We start from the raw sequence: 22,350 nt of genomic DNA on the forward strand, positions 1-22,350 counted from the left end.
ACCCATATTTCAACCAGTACTTCATCTCATATGTCCCAGTGAACTTGAAATTAAGGATACTACTGATACTAGAAGGACTGCTTCATACCTTGATCTTTTCCTCAATATTGACACAGAAGGCCGACTTCACACTAAAATCTATGACAAACGGGACGATTTCAACTTCCCAATTGTCATTTTTCCATTTCTCGGCAGTAACATACCCTCTGCCCCATCGTATGGTGTTTACATATCTCAGTTGATACGTTATACTCGTGCATGTTCCTACTATACGGAATTCATATACAGGAGTGTGCTCCTTACGCAGAAACTGCTCTAACAGAGTTATGCGCAGGAAAGATTAAAAATGACACTCCGTAAATGTTATTGACACCATCACGAATTGGTTGATCTATACGATGTGTCTGTGTCTTAACTAACGACATTACTGCCACATCTTAGATTGTGGTTTACTATCTGCGTCGTCGGGTCTTCTAAGTACAGAACGTGACCTATTTCCGAATATGACTGTTTTGCTGAGTGTAAATTCGCATTTCTATTAGACGTGTCTCGGTATTTGTACATCAACATTCATGTATTTAGTTATGATGTTTCATTTGTAATTCTGATTGGATGTAGTTTAATGATATGTCTTATCGGTTGTGGTTTTAATTCTATTTTTATTTTCTATATGAATGTAAAAGTAAAGATATTAATCACCTAGTTCATTTATATGATTTTTAGTTTAAAGCAACTATATGCACAGGATTTATTTTTTTTACACAGTTTGATTTAGAAGAAAAACCGATATGGTTATAAGATACATATAGATTCTACCACTGCATCGAGTGTGATACGATATTTATCCACTCGAGACAGTTAAATTTTTTAATTTAAAACGCGAGGCTCGCCAAGCGTTTTAAATATTTAAAATTTAACTGTCGAGAGTGGATAAATATCGTATTACACGAGATTTGGTGATGGAATCTGTTTCTCTAATGATTTTCAAACAATACGCAGGCAAATTTATTCCTTCTTTTCGAATGATCTGCAAAAAGGTGTGTTCTTTCTATGTGACGTCATCAGGCATGGTCGCCTTTTTTCATGCCGTCACAATAGGAAATTCAGAGGAAAGCAAGAAAATCCGATGTCATAATCGGATTTTAACCAATGAAGAACTGAGATCAAACGAACCTCACGTTGATTAATTTTTTTTTTATACAATGGGTGCAGAAAGGGATAAATTGACAAAGAATTAGAGAAAAATAATTACACCATTACTAACATAATTATATATTAATATTCTTGAAATTGTTAGAAAAAACATCAAATAACACCATTACAACATAATCCCAATCTTATATTCTATTTTTAGAAATTTACCTATTACGTCATTTTTCTGGCGTTGATACATTCGTGTGACGTTCTGTTCATTATTCTACTGTGCTGTATTTGTGTTCTGTCTTAAAATAATTTTAGATGTTCGTTGTTATTCTGTGGTTTACATGTTGAAAGGTACTATTATACTATTTATTTATGTCTTTCCCTGTCCTGAGTGTTCTTGCATTTATTTGTACTGTATTCGTGTCACGTAATGTTGTCACATTAGCGGTATTTTTAACATTGCTATATAAGCTGGAGGTTTGGCTAGCCATAAAACTAGGTTCTACCCACCATTTTTTCTTAAAATGTCCAGTACCAAGTCAGGAATATGGCAGTTGTTATCACATAGTCCTTTTCTATGTATGTTGGCGTTTGTCAAATGTTTGTTTTTGTAGCAGTTCAGTGTTTCTGTTGTTCCGTTTTGTTTCCTCTTATAGTTGATATGTTTACCCCAGTTTTGGTTTGTGACCCGGATTTGTTTCAGTTTAATCGATTTATGACTATTGAACAGCGGTATAATATTATTGCCTTTATTTACATAGATTGAGCAACAAAATAATGCATTAAATCAGGTCGTTAGTTTTCTCGTTTGAATAGTTTTACATTTGTCATTTCGAGGCCTTTTATAGCTGACTACTATAGTATGCGGTATGGGCTTTGTTCATTGTTGAAGGCCGTACGGTGACCTATAGTTGTTAATTTCTGTGTCATTTGGTCTCTTGTGGATAGTTGTCTCATTGGCAATCATACCATGTCTTCTCTTTCTTAAAGTCACCTGAGCAAAACATTTGGGAAATACGAATTCTAAAACGATGGGAACAATATCAGATGTTTGTCATATTTTTTCTTAGGTTTCGAATCTTTTAGAGTATCTATTCTCGAAGTAAAGGAAAAATATATATATTGATTATAACAATCGATCGATCCAGTTCCCTCACTTTTCAGCATCTTTGCTTTTCTTTTGTAGGAAAAACTAACTTTGGTGATCCTGAATCCTATTGGTTTCACATGGACCAGAGTAACTGCGAGAAGGTCTTCATGTGTATCAAGGAGCTGTTTACCTGGAGAAAAACAACAGAAACCGACGTTTGCTTCCAAGTTCTTGACAATTCCGTTCAGTTTCATAAAGAACTCTATGAAAGATTTCCAAAGACTGTTGAAGAGGCTGCAGGCGAAGACTTCTATCGTTTGTCAAAGAAGCATTTTGAATGGTATTTATCTAAAGGTTGTAAAATCAAGAAAGTTCCTGTTCCGAAAGGCGGCATTGTTTTGTGGGATTCCAAAACGATCCGTGACAATAAAGCTCCTTTAGCTGGTAGACCAAATTTAGACCGATGGCTATTCGTTGTTTTTGTTTGCATGGCACCTGCGATCTAATCAATGAAACAGGATATTGAAATGGAAAAGAAAGCTTATACTGAAATGGTTGCTACTGCCCATTGGCCATCCCAAAGACTCCAGAAAGAGATGCTACTAAAAGGTTTGCACACTCGGAAATGATTGAAGAACTCCCTGAAGTAGCTCGAACGAAAGAACTTTTACAAATGCCTGGAATTGAAAAATACAACTTTGACGATAAACAACCTAATGATCCAGGTTGGAATCCAAAATGGTCAGTAGATCCAACTACACAAAAAGTTAGAAGCAGTGAATATTTTGCTTGAAATGAAAAAAAAGGCGTATTTTCAACATATAAACTAGTATAAAGCAGAATATTAAACAGTATAGAAACACTGGTTTCAGCTTAGTACATATAACCCGGTGTATGCTGTAAATAAAGGCAACAGTAGTATACCGCTGTTCGAAACTCATACATCGATAGGGATAAAAACAAATCCGGGTTACTTATTGTTATCAAACATGAATCCAGTTTATTGTTGAATAACAGACAGTGATTCGCTTTTTCGATAAAAAATTTCACTACATTGGTATATAATAATTAGAGCCACTACTACTATTGTGGTGTTTCCGACCTTGACCACCCATTTAACACGTTCTGTTTTTACAATTTCGGTTCTCTAATCGTAATATACCAATGATATATACATTTTACTGCATTTCGGTGAGTTTAGGCAACTAACAATTTAAAGTTATGCAATTTTGCTGATTGTCTAGTGTGAATTACTAATATTTGTAATCGAATTATTGATAAACAACAGTTCAATATAGCATTGATTTTACAAGTTAAATATATTCCACTCTCATTCTTTTATGTATAGAGATTCTATTTTTCATCTTTTCTTTAAAAACCATTCGATTAATCCATTAAAAAAAATCTTCTTTGAGACATAATTTACCGAATAATTCCATGCAGTGCAGATAGAAAGTTAAAGTATTATATAAGTAGCTCCAGGACAATGGAAATCAACTTATTGCTGATTACTGGTATAAGTTTGAAGTCCTTTCATGTAATAGTCTCATCTCTGTATCAGATTATTTTTCTAGATGTTATCATGTTAACTAATCATATTTACGTATGCTCATCTCCAAAATATAAACTGTAAATTCAGAAATATTATTCAATATCTTTATTTTTTTCAAAAATTGCAACAGGATAGGTATCTAATAAATAGAAAGTCACAATTTGGATTTCATAGCATTATTTGTATGCAGCATTTCCAGTCTTTTGTTCAACAATTGCAACAATGAATGCAAGCAAAAGTTCCAGAATTTATAGTACAACTTTTTAGTGTAGATCCAGCGAAATAAAATTGACGTTCTTCGATTGTTATGAAGTGGACCAAATTATTTCATTTCACTTAACATGACTAATACGTCGTTGTTTTCCCAATTAATTTGTATATTTTCATTTCAAAAGAAACAATTTACAATGCATTTCGTGTGTATTTTAGACTGGACGACATCTTATATCGCATCTAATTAACCATCAAGATGGCCATCGAAGAATGCCGATTGTCATACGACTCTATCTAAAAATAAATATCAAAAAAATATTTTTTTAACCCGAATTGATGTACATTGCATTAATATGAACTCGCAAATTAGTATTCTATTCCAATTGTACGCACTAAATATTGTGTTTCTTTCCGTCAATTTAGTTCAAAACTCGGAAATATAATTGGATTATATAAATTATGAAGTAACATTAGTCAGTTAAGATGCCATCTACATCTGTCCGCTGTAGAAAACTGCATACTAAGCTCTCATATCTTTCGGTTTTTCCTTTTTTTCTCTCTTACTCCGATGCTATCATTAACGTATACTAAACATCTCCTTGTATTCGCAATTGATTTTTACTTTTACGGAAAGTTTCATACCTGCTTCCTTTTTCAATGTGTTTATTTCGTCCTTAACTTGACCTTTAATTTTGTTTAAATGATTAACAATGTTATTCTTAATGATGCTGACTTTTGTAAGAATAGCTTCAGCCTCTTTTTCGAAATCAGTCGTAAGGTCTCTCCTGCTTTGTATCAAATCGGGCAGCTGTTTGCCGATTTCTTTTAGCTCTATAGACAATTTCATTGCCTTTTCTGATTTTTTTAACCCCGAGGCCGCTGCTTCGATTGTTATGACATCTTTGCATTTCCTACGCGATAAAGTGGCACATATTGTACATAATTGTACAGAATGGTCAACACAGTAAGCCTTTACTACCTCCCCTGAATGTTCTTCGCAATATATCAACGCAGAAATGCTTACCAGTTCTTTGTTAGTTACAATGTCATTCAGCAACATGATCGGGTGTTGTGCAGACATCTTAAAAGATTTATGGCATTTTTCACAAGATTCAATAAACGCCTCTTCGCATACAATACACCAAGATAACTCATTTTTCGATTCATTGTTTGCTTTACAAGAGTCGCATGTTTTACGTTTCTTCTTATTGCTTGTCTATCCATCATTGAAGCAACAAAATGATTACCTGGTAATTTTTCAGCCCAGGTCTCCTGGTTACCTGTCGACTCTGACATCAAAATATTCTGTCGACAAATCGGACACTTAAACGTCATTTTAGTTTTCTCCTTGCCCACGGTCGATAGGATGTAAGTAGTAATGCATGCCGTGCAGAAAGTGTGGAGGCATGGTAAATATTATGGACCTTTAAAGGTCTCCAAACTGATTGTACAAGTCAATAAATCATCAAAATTATCTGTGTTGTCTGGTGCAATCGCCATTTCGACACTTCCTTCTCAACTGTTAGATTGATATGTAAATTATCTGAGATACATTTAACTACACCAGATAAACTAAAAAAAAAAGCACCTAGTCATTGTCATTTGAACTCTTAGTATATTCAACAATACACGATTTAATTTTCTTTTTTCAAAAGTTATTCCTCTTAAATATATAAAATCTGGGAAGAGTATATAGTATGTCCCAGTAATAATTTATACATAATGCGAATAGTCATTTCATTTAAGTATATCTTGTTTTATATGTCTCTGATTATATTCTTCATGGAGAAATTTAAAGTGACTGTCATATTAAATATCGAAACGTGTGCAAAATGTATGTTTTTCCTACTTATTTAGATTCCAAAACTATGTCCCTCGACACCCAGCCATCATTTGATATTAAATTTTTGAACTCACAAAACTCACTGAAAAAGATATAATCATAAGCAAGTCTCATCTTAAATTGATATTGATAAAAATTTTATGATATTGAAGATAAATGATTGTAGTATGATAGGGTAATTTTCATTTCCATAATTTCATTCAATTGTTATTTTGATGTCTGAAGTTAGCGAATCTTTCATTTTCAAAAAAATTTAGAAGGTGCATCTTTTTTTTTCATCTTTCCTTCCCTGACTAATGATTTTTATATGACTGAAAAGAGGACGTTCCATTGGGTGGCATAGTGTTTTCTTTTCTAATTTTATGTATAGTTTTCAGGAAAAAAAGCATTGAAAAAATGCATTGTTTCAAAGAATTCAAGTTTATATTTTATTAAAATGGGGTTTATTCTATTTTACAAACATAATTTTTGGTACCTTGATATACAAATACGTATTATTTACCATTAAAGACAATAAAATGAGGAATAATCATTTATTAATATCATTCCATTTTTATGAGTGTAGTTAACTAACAAGTTAAGATTATGTATATATTTTGCTTATTGCCTCATGTGAATCGCTGATAATTGTTACCCAAATATTGATTAATTACAGATCAATACAGCACTATTTTACAAGTTAAATAGATTTCAATTGAAGCATTCTTTTATTCTATATGGATTCTATTTTTCATTTTTGAAATAAAATTACATTTGATTCATCCATAAAATTCTTCTTTGAGACACAATTTTCATTATAACTTTATGTAGTGTAGATAGAAAGTATATAAGTAGCTCCGGAACAATGAAAATCAATTATAGTTGAATTCTGCTAGACTCTTTAAGTCTTTTTATGTATTTATGTATTAATAGTCTCAGCTCTATATCAGTTATTTTTTCAAGATGTTATCCAAAACTGCAAAACATTCAAAGTATTAGAAAACAGAAAATAAGTGCCCTGATAATTAAATCTGAAAAATACTTAAACATACAACTCATTACTGCCAAGTTTAGCAACTACGAAGTCATTTTGTTCAGTAGTACTGGAGAAATTTGTTACAAAAATAATAAGTCGATTCAACACATTCAACAATTAAAAACATCAGCAAAGGTGTCACAAGCTACAGCTCGTCGCTATCAAGCTGCTAACCAAATTTGAAGTTGTTCTGTTCAGAAGTACCAGTGAAAAGTGTGTCAAAAATATTTGTTGTCACGAACAGAATAGACATGGTGAATGCAATATAGCCCCAACTCCTAGAGGTGGGGTACAGTTTTTGTTTGTTTGAAATAGAGACAGATTTTGACATTTTGAGATTAGCTATATAGTGGCGTTCAGTTTTTATTGGTGGAGGAAGCCGGAGTTCCTGGATAGCACTACCGACCTTTGGCAGGAAATGGGAAACATGTTATTATGTTCTACTGAATACAATATCATCATAGCTGTGAATTCGAGCCGACACCCATTAAAGTTTATTCATTTATCCATTGACAAGTAACATGTTTTAAATTTGTTTTGCATTATCAGTGTGGACTTACTGGTCATTTAATTATTAGGAATGTTTTCCTTGTCATATTTACTTTAGTATACTCATCCCCACAATTAAATACTGTAAATTCAGATTTTTTCCCTGATATTTTCATTATTGATAAAGATGTGAAGGGATAGGTGTCACAATAATAAAAATTCGTAAGGGTTCCGCGGAACCCAGTGTCTCGCCTACTTTTGCTGTTGTCTATGTTTTCAGTGTGATAGGGGAATGCACATAATAGATTAACAGTTAAATAAAACGTTTGAAATGTATAAAAAATGTTATGCTTGTATAAAATGAATACAGTATACAATCAAATTTATAGATTGTCTGGAAGACAAAAGTCGCAGGCTCAACAAAAATGGGGAAACAATTATTAAAAATTTCCTCTTGATACTATCTTTTGATTGTAATAAGCGTCTGTCCAAGTTTGATAGAAATCCAGGATATTTTAAGAAAGTTATTAAAGTTTTAAAATCTTTAACCACAGAGTGAATGTTGTGTTAACTGGCAGAAAAAATAAGTCCATTTATAAATAAAATACGGATAAACAGGATTTTTTTTTTTAAATTTACTTCTGGATAACATCTTATGATCATAAACAAGCTTTGTCTAAGTTTGGTAGAAATCCAGGATAGTTTAAGAAAGTTACAAGAATTTCAAAAACTTTAACCACAGAGTGAATATGTGTAGACGCCGCCGCTGCCGACGACAGAATGTAATATCGCTATGTCTCGCTTTTGCGACAAAAGTCGCAGGCTCGACAATATCTCGGATACATTACACCCACATGAATATTATCTACAAGTATTGTTTGTAACATTTTTATTATTACTATACTTAATATATATGTTTTTCGCGAACAACTTAGGTCATGGAAATTCCAACAGATCCCATCAGAAAGGTGAGTTGTACAAAAACTGTGAATACACAAAACTCCAATCCAATCCATCTTTTATAAAAAATTGTTTATCATTCCCTGTACCATATATACTTATTCCGGGTTTTTTTTAATAACTCCTATTTAAGTGTGCAAAAAACTGCATTAAAAATAGATATTCCCAATGTTAAAAATTCCGCTGATTGGTTGAATTACTGAAGTGATCCCTACTATTCTCACAACATAACTAAATGCATTTCCTCCGCTGAAATGTAATTCGTCTGTGAAGCTACTCTAAAGGTAATATATTAATCCTGATGTAATCTTCAATTCTAAATGAAGCTGAAACTGTATATCAAAAGAAGAGAAGACACTGACAGAGTGTTAAAGAAAACGTTTATATAAAGTTGTTACATACAATTTGATAGTGAGTAAGGATCTATCACGCCATGAAAAATTCCACGAATTAGACTTCTTCGACTTTGCAAACGGAGAATATAATCTTTTTGTTTTCAAAAATTCCGTTGACCAGTATTTACTATTAATTTGTATTGTATTTGGCTGCTGTTGACCGTTGTCTTTGAGAGTGGTAAGTAACAATCGCATTTCTTAGTAATTTAGACAATGGACAAAAATGTGAACCTTGACGATATGTATCACTGACATTTTTCTCGGATTTTAGTATCTAACCATTTAATAATTTCTTAATTATCTGTACTTGCAAAATCTTTGTGTTTAACGTGTGCCCATGAACATATCTTCAATTTGTTCAAGTTTATACACGATAAATTGCTAGGATGGCTATGATGAGGAATTTATATGCACAGTACACATACAGATGGCGGATAATGAATATGACATCATTGAGTAATTACGTGACATTATTATTTGTAAACAAACGTCGAAAAGAACACGTGTCGGAACTTTCCAAATCATTCCAATTTTTTTATTATTTTTACATATTTTGCACAAACTACTGGATTTCCACCTTTTTTCTATATAATTTTTTGTTGCGAACTAATACATGTATGTCCATGAAATACAACATTATCATCCATATATATCTAATATATAACAATAGTCTGCCATACGATGCCAATACTTGAAGAAAAAACACGCAGTGAAATTTTTTTTTGGCTTAAATACATATATATGGTTGCATATAATTTCTGTAATAATTTTTCCCTTTATAATAGTATAACATAATTGTATACTATAAATTACATGTATTTTAAAATGCACATTGAGTGGTCCCTAGTAAGGAGTATTGTGTTTCTAACACACAGAAACGTGACGGAGGCCAAATTAAAAAGTATGTGTGGTTCCAGTTACATTTAAGAAAATGTTAGGGTAGGTAGGGATTTTTTTTATATTATATGGGTTTTTTTTTACATTGAGTCCATGGGAGCAACATTCTGACTTTAACAGTACTTAATGAAAAATGACAAAAAAATCTTTAGGGTATCCTACCGTAGTCTATAATCGGTCATATTGTCAATTCGTTCGCTTTTTTTTTATTGTATTCATCTCGTGAATTAACTCTGCTCTGACGTCACTTTTCACATTTCACAGCGTACAAGTATCAGCTTCACTTGAAATCAACTCGTTTAAAAAAATGAGATTCCTAAAGGTATGTATATAAATAAATAATTATTTCATAAAAGTGCCATTTTCCTTAACCTCTTTTGAAAACAATTATCAACAGGTTTAAAATCGTATTTATAGTGAGAAACAAACCCAGTCCCGGCATCCACCTTTTTGTTTACATATTTTTCCAGGTCAGAACTCATATCAGTAACCAAATTGTTTTTTACGTCTTACCAATATAGCAAGCACCTTACATTATTTTATTAATTTTACGGGAAAATATGTCAAACTGAGATGAGAAAATCACAAATTACAACCAAAAAAAATGGTGGAATGTGCATATTAAAACTAACATAAAAATACTTGAAATAGGAAACATCAGCTAGTAAAACGTAAATACAAGGTAGATAATATTTTAAAAAACAAAAATAATTGCATTAAGAACAATTTCTTTAGTTTTATAAAGTAAATTTTACCTAGATACATATCAAATGTTTTACTGAATTTTTCTTCTTTCTGTTTTTTAAACACAAATGGGTCAGTATAATTAATAACTTTTTGTATTATATTTGTAGATCAATCAAGTTCATCAACCAGGGGAAAGCCAAATACAGGAACTATTCTCCAACTGCATTAACACGTGCATATTCAGCAATAATGGTTGATAAACTATCTATCCGTAGAGCTTCAAAGTCTTATGGTGTACCATTTCAAACTCTTAAGGATAGGGTGACTGGAAATGTAGATCCTGAGTGTTGTACTATGGGCAATGCACCTTTTTTTACATTAGATAAAGAAAGCCGGTTGGTGATACATTTGAAGGAAATGGCTCAACTTGGATATGGATATAACCGACAGGAAGTTGTGGATATAGCAACTGACTATGCAGCTATGCTTGATAAGAAAACTAAAAATGATAAACCTCTAACTCTTACCTGGTTCTACGGAATGCTTGGAAGATGGCTAGATCTCAAAGTTGTAAAACCAAGGGCATTGAAAGTTGCAAGAGCAAAAGCTGCCAACAAGAAGAACATTACGAAATACTTTAATGAACTCGGGAAAGCCCTACTTAAATATGATCTAATGGACAAACCCTATTTAATTTACAATGTTAATGAGAAGGGTGTAACCATCAACCACAACCCATCAAAGGTAGTGTCAGGAGTGGAGACATCATCACAGGAGGTTACATCTGGAAAGGGTGACACTGTGACTATCTAAGGGTGTGGAAATGCAATTGGCAATGCATTACCCCCTTACTTTGTCTTCCCAGGACAGAGAATGAATGATCAGTTGCTAGAGGGGTCTACACCAGGAACAGTTGGCACTGTCTCTAAGACGGGTTGGTCTAATTCGGAACTGTTCATGGATTTCCTCAGCAATCATTTCAAGAAATTTGTTCTAGGTATTTGGCATGTGATGTTATTGTTAGATGGACATAAATCTCATGTTGCTGTTAGCACAATTGAATGGGCAAGGCGTCATAACATTGTTATACAGTTACTTCCAGCACACACAAGCCATCTTTTGCAACCGTTGGATGTAGGTTGTTATGGTCCTCTGCAAAATATATACAACAGCGTTTGTCGTAGAACTATCAGAACAAAACAATGTGCACTAACTCGTTATGATGTTTGTAGCATGGCATGCAAAGCTTACGGAAATGCCTTATCAGACAGTAATTTGCAGTCAGCTTTTAGAAAAACAGGAATTTATCCGTTCACAAAAGACATTATCAATGACTTACCACTGACACCATCAGAGGCATTTATAAGTGACATTGAAAACCATCCTGAGAACACTGTACTAGAGACTGTAGAAGCTGTTAACAGTGCGGTAGTTGTGAGAGAGAATGAGAATGACAGTGTTGTAGGTGATAGAGAGGAAGTTGAGAGTGATAAGGAAAATGAGGGTGTTGTGAGTGAAGGAGAGATTGGTTTGGAGGTAGCTGGGAGTGTTGTGAGTGATAGAGAGGAAGTTGAGAATGACAAGGAGAATGAAAGTGTTGTGAGTGTGAGTGGTAGAATGATAGATGTAGTTGGAAGAGATAAAGGGAGTAAGAGTGATTTTTTTGTAAAGAAGGTAGTGGCAATGAAAAGAGTAAAAGGGGAGAAAAAAAAGAAGAGGAATGTGTTAAGCAGGGTTATTAGTGGAAAGACTGTGACGGAGGATGATGTGTTGGAGAGGGTAAAAGAGCATGTGAGTAAGAATCCTGGGAAGAAAGCAAGTGATAGTAGTGTGAATAAAAGCTGTGCAAAAAGTAGCAAGAAAGGCCAGAATGGATCTGTGGGGTGTAAGAGGAAGAGAGAGCAAGAGAAGAAAAAAATTGTAAAATATAGCAAGAGTGATTCACAGAAGCCAGGAACGAGTGAAGTGGGTAAATGTGTAAGTGAGTGGGCAATAGACAGTGAGAGTGAGTCTGAAATAAGAGAGGATGAAAAGTGCTGTGTATGTAAGAAGTTTGTTCCAGAGCAGGTGAGACAGAGTAGTAGTTTGATATTTACTAAGTGGGCACAATGTGAGAAGTGTGAGAGGTGGGTGCATCTTATTTATTGTACAAAAGTGAGAGTTATTAGAAGGGGTGACAGTTTCATGTGTGTGTTTTGTGAGAAAGGTGTAGAGTAATTGGTAAATAAAAATAAAAATCATTTTCTAATTCATTATTGTACTCATTTAACAAATAAATTGCATTTGGATTTTAATGTCAAAAAATCACCACTGGTGAACTGTCTGAAAATTTCCATTGATTTCGATTTTCATGGTAATAAATGATGTTCCCGGTTAAATCAATTCCCAATTCATTAAAAACAGTTTCAAAGAACTATCATACAAATAAATAATATAATTGCCTTAGCCTAAAAAAGTCATCTAATTAACAATAGAGCAATTTGATTGGGTATAACGATTCAATGCATCACGTGGTTTTGACGCCATTGGAATTTGAATGTAAACAAACCGGGTCAGCTGCTCCAGTATGGAACAGCATCGTACATTCAGTGACTGAGAAACAATTATGAGTAACCAAGTTTGACAATACACAGTAATAAAAAAACAAAGCAAAGTCTACAGAAAAATAAAATAAAAAATGTCCTTAAGTGCACGACTTACCACCATTGCGGGATACGCTCTTATTAAAAGTAAAAAGTAGGGTAGGTAGGGTGACTGGAACCACACATATATTTTTATTTGGACTGAGGAACCCTTTCCTATTAGACCATTTTAGAATTGTGTCCTTTTCTAGGAAATTTTATTAATTATACACGCCTTTATGACGTCATTTACTAGAAAAGGGGGACTGCCTGTATCCCTGCACTATTAAACATGTTAAAGTTCATCAAGTGTCTTCGTGATCGTCTATATGAACTAGAAATAATGTTTGTTCCAAAAGGTACTGAATAACATTTCTCTAATCACAGAAGTGTTAATTATCAATTAAAAGGATTTAATTTTTGAAAATGATTTGTGCAATATAGCATTATTATTTTTCAACCAATCACTCAATATAGCAACGGAAGTGATTACGCCACTAAACTCACGAATGATGTTCTCTTAAATAAAAGTTTTTGAGGGAAATGCAATTAATTCGAAAATTGTCTATCTGTTTTGTATTGCTGCAACAAAGTCTCGAAAGCTTAAATAAGGGACCAAAAAATGTATGCTGTTTTGGCATAGCCAATGCAATGACGTAACAATTTGTTAAAGATTTTAATTACAATGTTTGACTAAAATATAAATGTTAATATCTTTATTGAATATGATTGTCAGTCATCCAACCAATGGTTGGTCGTTGACTCCGGCTTCCTCCACCTATGAAATAAGACCACATTACTGTTTGTTTACATGTTGGTTAGTTAAACAGGAAAAACTTAAGTGAATTCATTGATGTATGGTATTTACATGTACTATGATGCAGTTGAAGAAGCATTTGAATATATCATTCTTTTGATATTAAGGGGCCTGCCCCCAAAATTATTGGTTAGTGACTTAGTTTATTATTATATGCTGAATCTGATTAGTTCAGTTTGTGAGGAACCAGTCCTGGTAAGTCAATAATATTTGTTGTGTTGATGTACATGTATCAGAATTACAACATCTCATCCATGGGGAATAGTTGGTCAACCCCCTTAGTCATGGTTCTCATGGTCTATTGAAATTTGTATATTTCCATGCATATTATATTTTGTGAAAGAAGTTCATCCTCTCGATCAACTTTGACATATTCCTTTCATGATTTACTTGGACATATTCCTTTCATATTCATTTAGATAAATGCCACGAGGATTATCATTAATATACATGTAAAAATAATAAGAAAACAACCCAATGCCAAAGATAATTGAAAAACGTCTAGAGGTCAATACACAATCTCAAACAATAGACAAAATAAAAAAACCAAAAGTATAGCCAATTGTTTTTATGTATTATTACATGTTTTTGCAAGGCTTAAAATACTATATTTTTACAACTTTTTTAGTATAAGGTTCAACCTAACATTTATTAAAACTGGTCTATCTGGTCATTAGGTTACTGTCTATTCATTGTGGCTAGTCTGTAAAAAAGACATCAATTAGAGAAGCCAATACTATTGGAACCTTAATTTGAAAACAACCAAAAAATAGTCTATTTCAGTGATATACATACATACATGTAGATTTGAATCTTATTCTATTATGACGTCAGATTTTGGTTGTCGACTTCAGGAATAGGGGTTGGTCAGAGACTTGACGTCAATTTAAGTCTTATATATGTATTTATATGTAGGACTCTAATGTGAGATGGTACTCTAAAGTGCGATGGTCACGCTAAAGTGTAATGGAATACGCTAAAGTGCGATGGTGTCAAACGCTAAAGTGCGATGGTATGACACGCTAAACTGCGATGTTATAGCACGCTAAAGTGCGATGGTGTAACAGGAATGGTGTTCATGCAATGGTTTTCGTTTGTTTCTGTGTTCCTATTATTGTAGTTTTTCGTTTATTATTATGTTTATTAATCAAGCCGTTGTCTTTCTCTTCTTATTTGTTTTACACTGGACATTGTGTGCCTCTATGCATATATAATATATAGATTGCTATGCGGCGTAGGCTAAGGCTCCACGTTAAAGACCGTAGTTATAAGTTGCATATATCAACGACATTTGGTCTTGGATATATTTGTGTCTCATTTTTTATTCAAAGTACGATAGTTGTCAAAAAAGTGTAATGGGTACATTGCAGTAGCTAGTATATACGTTCAAGTTAGAATACTATGCGGTGATAGCCAATGCTCCGTGTTAAAGGCCATGCGGTAACCTATAGTTGCTTACATTAATTACATTTGGTCTATCTGGTCATTAGGTTACTGTCTATTTGACGTATATCAATATCTTTAACAGAAATAACGAACCATATTGTAAAAAAAATGTTTTATAGAATGATTCCATTAGAAAGTATTAAGAAGACTTTATTTCACGCACGTTCATAACACCTGATTACAAACATAGAAGAAGCTGCTAAATTAAAATTGGACGAATTTAATTCCTCAACATCCAAGTGAGCCATATCCAGAACCTCCTTTTCCTCTTAAGTTAAATTATATTTTGTAACCTTAACATGAATAGTAGAAGTACTAAAATTATTTCAGAATAAATGATCAAATGATCGTCCTGTATATGCATGTGATATTTGCCACTGTACGTTCAAAAAGCAAAAATAAGTTTATATTACTTTATCAAATAATTTTACCGAACTACTGAAAAATTATTGTTTTCAAAGCGTTTCATACACATCGTCACTATTAAGGTAATCCTCTTTTTCATTTTTGTTGATTTTCATTGTTGTCGGAAAAACGCACTTTAGCGTATTGAGCCATCGGACTTTAGCGTGTTCCATTTAATAACACAGACCAACGTACTTTAGAGTATCAAACCATCGCACTTTAGCGTAGACCATCGCACTTTAGCGTGACCATCGCGTTTTAGCGTCCCCATCGCACTTTAGAGTCCTACAAATAAAAAACCAACTAATTTATCCGATTTGTCAATTTAAATTCAAATAGTAATGGATTCTGTTAGAATGTAATTGGACATATGAAATGTATTCATTCCGTTGAGATGTTCAATAGACTGATAAAGACTCAAGTCATACTGAACTGCTATACTTATCTGTTTTTAGCTGCAATTTTAATTATCAGTTCATCATATTTTTAGCAGTCTTTCAGTTGTTCTTAGCAGTCACCCTTATAGCAGTTTGCAAAACTGCCTCATTTCACTATTTCTTTGCATTCATCTTAGCATTTATCTTAGCAGTCTGGATACCTTCTAAAACTGTTGTCAATTAATCAATTGGACAATAGGTATGACAGCAGTTCGATAGCAGTTGGATAGCAGTTTTGGTTTTAATCTTTGTTACAAAAATGCTTGGATCTGGCTGTGTTTTCAGCTTAATAGCAAACCTTTATTTGAAGATTGTTTGATCATTTTCGAATGTGCATTTTGGCTCTAAGCTGTGAGTAAATACTTGCTAGGGAAAAACTGTATTTTTGTCAATTATAAAGTTCAATTTAGGCTAAATGGAATACTTTCACACACCTGTAGCACAGTAAGTTGAAGTTACAGTCGATGCATGTGTATTTTATAACACAACTTTGTAGGGGAAAACAGAAATCATATAGAAAGCCCCCAAAAAGGGGGATAGTTGTTTATTTGAATATAATATCTGATGTTTTCAGGATTGTAATAAAATACTAGCATATAACTAACAGTGCATGATGTTATTTGAAAATAAAAATATGAATATTTAATGGAATTTTGTAAAAAATACAAAAATAAATCATATTCAAGAGTTGAAAAAAGGGGAGGGAATATTAGGGAACCTAGGGTGAAATAGCTGATTGGTTAATATTGACCAAACAATCCATTAAATGAAGTTAATATATTTTACTTAAGTTTGTTTCAGAAAGTGAAAACAAAATAATATATTACATGTATGAAGAATATTTTTCGTTTAAATCCAAAAGAGAAAAAGGAGATAACTGTTGTCTTTTGGTTCACATTTATTTAAAAATCTATAGTCGCAGAGAAAAAGTTAGTATTACATTTGGTAATTAAATAATAAAAAAATATTTTTTAATCTGAAAATCACTTAGTCAAGGTAATTTAGTCTCTAGAAACCACTTTTATTAAATAAGTTGCTTTGTAAAAGAACTGATATTTAAAGTGCATTCCTAACTGTTCCCCAATTATTCGGCCACTGACATAATTAATAAGGGGTCTAAGGCAAGGTACAGTACTCACAGAACATGTTTTCACACCCCTTAAAAAGTCTTTCATTATAATCAAAATAGAGTCATTTGATTGTAGTGACTGCTCAATTTGCAAATATAAGTTAGTACAATTGTTTGACATTTCAACACGACTTACATAAAATATTAGAATTTTATTTGTGCATTCATATCTTGTTAATATCATGAAAGTTGATATTATTTTTCATTATTTTTTCAGAAAATTTTCCCTGGACAGCTTTTGAACTGTTAGATAAATGGCAAATCATCAATCATTTGTTTTCATTGTAAAATAACCATTGTACATGATACATTTTTAATATGATGACATTGAGATCATCTGTCTCAAGGTCGGCCGTAGTAATGATAATATCGCTAAAATTCTGAGTGTGCTTTTAAACACTCGTTACGGTGTATACACAGGTATAGATGCGCTGAAATTATTGAATTCCTTATTGCTTCATATATATTAATGTTATCAATAAAATTGCACGAACATATTTGTATGAGAACATTTATCTGTGACATTAACATGTTTTGTCATGAGAAATATATACCAGTAATAAATGTTAATTTGTTTTTACTCGGGTTATTCTTGATTAGAAAGTGGTTGAAATCGGATTTGTATCCATAATGGCGTCCCCCCCCCCTCCCCACTTTTGTTTGAAAAATTTGGTTGGTCATATATGGAATCACTGAAGCATGGCTGGAGCGGGCCCCCTAAGGTTAGTCAGTGCCTATCCATCCCCCCGTTATGAAAAGTTCTGGATCCGCCACTGCATACTTTGCCAAAACGTAGTATATATTGTTATATGTTGGTGAAATTAAAATGTTAAAATCAAATTATATGCCTTTTATCATGTTTATTTATTTAGAAGTAAAACTGTTTTTGTCATTATACATTTGTTAATACCTTTCAAATCACTTCGGAAGTTTAGGTAAAAGAAAAGACATTTTATACACATGTACAAAATGTATGATGCATTTACATGTGACAAGGGCGTATATTAGATGTTAGTTATACGTCCTTGATTTACCTTAATAATTTTAATGCGGCTCAATTTTTAAAAGATATAATACATTTTCAATTATAGAGGTATTATATTTTGACCAATAAATTGAAATTGTGAAAAACTCAACACGGAAAGGGTTACACAAAGGCCTTGTTACGTCAGAATTACTGACTAAATCATGTACCTGCACACATTGATAAGCACTGGAGAAGAACTGCATGTAACGCATGACAATAAAATGATACCTGTTTTACGACATGTATCTAACTCCTCTTCAGATTACCGCGCATCAGTTCCCTTATGTACAACAATTATGAGTTATGCTATTTGCACTAACACCTGAAGGATAAATTCTCAAACTGCATGGTTACATCTGAGATTTCTAGAACCACTGATATAGTAGTCTCAATAATTTCAATATTTTTTTGCTTGATTTCTACCTTGGCCTCGAAAGGGAACTATTCACGAAAAGCTGATAACAGTTATCTTCTTAAAACGTACAGAACAAAAAGTAAAATTAACTGACGACTGCCAAAAAAACACAAATAAACAAACATGTTGAGGCCTTGTATAGCCAACTATACAGTATGGGTTGTTCTCTTTTTTAAAGGCCGTACGGTTGCCTATAATATTTTACATCAACTTCATTTGAACTTTAATGGATCGTTGTCTCACTGGAAATTACACCACATCTCCTTATTGTTTTAACATCTGAAAAACGTCCCACAATACAAAAGTATAAAAATGGGCATAATTGTTACAGTTTCTGCTTCTACATAAAGAAGAAACACTCTAACAGTGGTCAAGAAAGGGTATTATTTTTTTGCTTCAGACTTAAGCACTGATCGTAGGTTGGATAATTCAATATACACCATATCTCCTTCGGATTCATGGCAATTGAGAAATGTGTTTGCAAGTGGCTACAGTGAATGTAGCAGATTATAACATTAAACTTTTCGTTTAAATTTATGATCGTTTTTCATTGTTTCTTCACCATGTTCACTGCATCGCAGTACAACACAACTTTCTCACTTCTTACTATTAGATCTGATGATGTGAAGTTGAATTCTCTTTTTACTTCTCATTGTATCATTATACGCTCGTTTACGGGACGTATTGTGGTATACCGTTGTCCGTCCGTCCGTCGTCAACATGTCGGACATAAACTCAAAACGCTTTAACCAATTTGCATAAAACTTTGGTGAAGTGTTTATATGTATTGACGTGAGCTCCCTTTCGTTTTTTATAAATTTTAGATTGTACGTTTCCGAGTTACGGGGTTTTATTCATAAAAAAGGGTGATTTTCCAGTTTTCGGACAATAACTAAAAAATGCTTTCAGCAGTTCTCATGAAACTTTGGTGAATTGTTAATATCTATTGATGTAAGCTTTTTATAAATTTCTAATATGATATAATGATAAGTAATTGAACTTTAATTCTCTGAAAATGCGACCGGCGTGTCATGCGCTCATGACGCAGCTGTTTATTTTTATTTTGTTTTACTCTTTTGTGATGCCTACAGCCTTGCATGTTATTGTAGAAAACAAAAGTTGTGTCGATTTTGCTCAGTACCTGTAGCTTGTAGGTACATTATGAAGATATGTACATGTAGATGTTAATGACATATTTTAAGTAAAATGATTTTATAATTTTGAATAAGAAAAATATATATCAGTAGTTATAATTAAAAATTCGGCTACGTTTAAGTGTCACTTCTTTTTCTTTTGACAGTAAGTTTTATAACTAATAAAATTATTGAAATATATGATAAGAAAAGTTATTCTGTGTGTGTGAGTTTTTTGTTAATTTTCTGCGATTATTTTTTTATATGCTCGTTTACGGGACGTTTTATGGTATACCGTTTTCCGTCCGTCTGTCTGTCCGTCCGTCCGTCGTCAACATGTCGGACAATAACTCAAAAACGCTTGAACCAATTGGCATGAAACTTTGGTGAATTTTTAATATCTATTGACGTGATCTCCCTTTCGTTTTCTTATAAATTTCAGATATTAGGTTTCCAGTTTTCGGCAATTGCTCAAAAACACCTCCACAATTTGTTATAAACTTTGTAGAATTGTTTATATCTATTGACATGACCTCCCTTTTGATTTTTATAAATTTTAGATTTTACTTTTCCAAGTTATGGGATTTTATTCATTAAAAAAGGGTGATTTTCCAGTTTTCGGACAATAACTCCAAAATGCTTTCAGTAGTTTTCATGAAACTTTGGAGAATTGTTTATATCTATTGACGTAAGCTCCCTTTCCATTTTTATAAATTTTAGATTTTACATTTTGAGTTATTTGATTTTATTCATAAAAGGTTTTTTTTTCAGTTTTCGAACAATGCTTTGAGCAGTTATCATGAAACTTTGGTGACTGATTTAAGGTAACCTCCCTTTAGTTTTTCATGAATTTCTGATGTGACATTGAGGAGTTATTGAACTTTATTCTTTGAAAAAGTGACGGGCGAATCATGCGCTCATGGCGCAGCTGTTTATTACTTATGTCATACAATACTGATTTCTAATGAAAGTTGTTTTGTGAGTTAATTTTAATTTTTTTTATTAAAAAGTAAAATCACAAAAATACTGAACTCCGAGGATAATTCAAAACGGAAAGTCCCTAATCAAATGGCAAAATCAAAAGCTCAAACACATCAAACGAATGTATAACAACTGTCATATTCCTGACTTGTACAGGAATTTTCTTATGTAGAAAATGGTAGATTGAATCGCAGTGCTTTTATGGCTAGCTAAACCTCTCATTTGTATGACAGTCGCATCAAATTCCATTATATTGACAACGATGCGTGAACAAACCAAACAGACATAATGGGTAAAAATGTCAAAAATACAGCAGTCAACATTGAGTTATAATCTTAATCATTAAAAAAAATACAAATAACGTAACAAAGAAGCACAAAATGGCATATAGACCAAGCATATTAGCAAAAATTAAAGACAAGAATACACAAATTTACCATAGTACAATAACACAATGACGGGGTGTGTAAGTACAGAGCCACGTAATATATGTAACAAAGAAATAGAAAAAATCATATAGACAAAGCACATAGCAAAAATTAAAGACAAGCAACAAACAAGTTTTCGAAGTAACACCAAAGCACATTAGTAAAAATGAAAGACAAGAATACGAGAATAAAAGGGTCTCTATTCTTCATATTTGAGTCCCCACTATTTTCATTCTTTATATTTGAGTGCCCCATTTATATCCTCAATTCTTTATATTAGAGTGCCAAATTTTCATTGTATCTTTGAGTGCCGTGGTATTCTCTATTTTTTATTTTTTTATTTGCCATGTTTTTCTTAATTCTATTTTTTTTTGCCATCTATTCTGCACATTTCGTTCGTTTCTCGATTCTTGAAAAAAACAAACCCAGACCCTCATTTATTAGCATGATTAGTGATCATTAGTAAAATTTGTGTCTAAGTTTTAAAAACACATTGAAGGAGATTATACACAAGAAAGTGAGATCACTAGTTTTAAAAAAGCCTGTATGTCAGTGAATAACAGACGAATTATTACGGATCTTTGTACAGATACAAAAGTCTGCCTGAGCAGCGAGTTTACCAAGAGAACTCAAGAAATAATTTACTGAACAGAATCACAGGCGCTTGGGTATATGATACAGATATTTTTTTGGGGGAATTTTTTTGTTTGTTGATTTTTTTTATAATAGTTCGGAAATCATCGTAATAGAAACGACGTCTGCGATCGGACTGCGAGAAAGGCACGTTTTCCATAAAAATCGATGGGGAATCCAGGTAGTATTTTATTATTTATTTATAGCACGCAAGATGGCGTCGAGTTAGTTGCCTTTTTGTTTCTTAGTGTGGATAGTAAAAATTGGGTGTCTCAAGAGTTGGTAAAATCACTCGAAACTAGGTGAGACATGTGCAGTAGTGAAAGATATGTAGTATAAATATAGAAAATTGAATATTTTAATCGACAAAAAAAAAATCCAAAAAAAAAATATCTGTATCATTTACCCAAGCGCCTGTGAACAGAATCTTTTGAAAAAGAAACGGTTATACTGCAACATTTCCGATGTTGGTCCTATTGTTAGGAAATAAAATTGTGACGTCATTTCGACATTTGCAATGTAAACAAAGAACGCTTTCATCCGGAGATGTTTTTTATCATATCAAAATCTGAATTTCTGACATGAAAAACATAC

Source organism: Mytilus californianus, unplaced genomic scaffold (assembly GCF_021869535.1).
Source record: "Mytilus californianus isolate M0D057914Y unplaced genomic scaffold, xbMytCali1.0.p SCAF_11, whole genome shotgun sequence".
Taxonomy (NCBI): domain Eukaryota; kingdom Metazoa; phylum Mollusca; class Bivalvia; order Mytilida; family Mytilidae; genus Mytilus; species Mytilus californianus.